General features: G+C 47.0%; 1 protein-coding gene across 1 annotated transcript in view; it reads left to right on the top strand.

Moving 5' to 3' along the window:
* Window positions 1-1,937, top strand: part of ninl (ninein like) — a 40,130-nt gene that overhangs the window by 13,770 nt on the left and 24,423 nt on the right. The window lies entirely within an intron of this gene.

Genomic DNA, 1,937 nt, shown 5'->3' with positions numbered 1-1,937 from the left:
TGTTTCACTGACGTAGAGAGAGTGTGTGTGAGTGTGAGTGTGTGAGTGTGTGTCTGTGTGTGTGTGTGAGTGAGTGACACTCACACACTCACACACTGGAGGAATAAAAACTACTGGTGAGAAACTTTAGAATAAAGGAACGTGACTCCAGAACAAGATGAAATGAAGTGAAGAAGATTTCTACTGTTTGAATTTGGTTTGAAAAGTTTCTGCTGGAAGAAAAGTCACAGGTTCAATTTCCCACAGACGTCCTGACGGGGGGGGGGTCCATGCTAAAGCGTTTAGCGTGACAATGGGGTCATAAAGTGAACACACACTTCACACACACACACACACACACACACAACACACACACACACACACACAACACTCACTCACTCACTCACTCAACTCACTCACTCACTCACTCAACGTCACGATTCACTCACACAGCCACACACTCACTCATAACACACACACACACAATATGTTTCAATTCTATGAACGTAATGACCGCTCAGGAAATTTCCTTCTGATCGAACTGTTTGGTCTGTTGCATTACTGCACCACACACACACACACACACTCACGGCAACCACCTCCTCTCACACAACACACATCACACACTCACACTCCACACTCTCTCACACAACACATCACACACATGACAACACAACACACACACACACAGCACACACACAGACACACACACACAACCACACACACTCGACCACTCCGCACACACACACACACGTCAACACATCACACCACACATGACACACAGTCAACACACAACACACACGACAGACACACACACACACCACACTCACGCACACACCACACACACCAGTCACACATCCACACATCTCACAATCACATCCAGACACACACATGCACTACACACCACACACACACCTCACTGCACACACACACATCACAGTCCACACACACACACTCTCACACACACACACTCACACACACACACACACATCACTCACACACCACACAAGTCCACACACACACACTCTCCACACACACACACACACACACTCCTCACACCCACACACTCACACACACACACACACACTCACACACACACACACTCACTCAACACACACACACACACAACACACACTCACACACCAGATCACACACACACACACACACTCACACACACCACACTCACACACACTCACACCACACACACACTCACTCATCAACAGTTCTTGGAGACACATTCACACACACACACACCGACACCACACCACACCACAAGTACCACTAGAGTCTGAGCCCTTTCCAATACTTTCCTCCCAGCATTCTCTAGTCAACTCGGCTGTTAGTTCAAACTAGTTAACGGGGCTGGTTAACAGCAGATGATGACAGTGCGGTGCAGGTCGTTGTTGACCTCCATGTTTTCTTCTTGCAGAGCCTGAGAAGTCCGAGGTGAGGAGGGCAGGAAAATCTGAGGGACAACGTCCTAGCCAGACTTTTCAAGTCTAAAGGGTACTGGTCTACGTTCGTTTACAGAGCTCATACGGTTTCCGTCTCAGAGACTGAATGAGAACCAATGTGAATCTTTGTTTTGAGAGGTTCCATCTTGTGTCAGAGAACAGAGACGTCATGGAACATGAGCCACAGCGGTTGGAACTCTACATCACAGACATATTTATATTTAATACGTTGACGTATTTACTAATATTTTCATTTAACAACGATGACGTGTAATAAAAGGATGGATGTAAACTCTCTGTCTGTTGAGTTAAAATAGAGAAGCTTTACAAGAGCAGCAGCCGTATAGTCCAGATCGACCGGCAGCTGGTTAAGTCCAGATCACCGGCAGCTTGGTTAGTCCAGAATCACCGGCAGCTGGTTAGTCCAGATCACTAGCACCGTCACAGATACTAAACTTCAGTCTGGTCCAATACCCAGGAAAGAGATTGCAGTACGAAGAGCTC

The sequence above is a fragment of the Seriola dumerili genome, unplaced genomic scaffold (genome assembly GCF_002260705.1).
Source record: "Seriola dumerili isolate Sdu_G_001 unplaced genomic scaffold, Sdu_1.0 BDQW01000127.1, whole genome shotgun sequence".
NCBI classification, from domain to species: domain Eukaryota; kingdom Metazoa; phylum Chordata; class Actinopteri; order Carangiformes; family Carangidae; genus Seriola; species Seriola dumerili.
The sequence above is the reverse complement of the archived record's forward strand: the minus strand, read 5'-3'. Positions and strand labels throughout refer to the sequence as shown.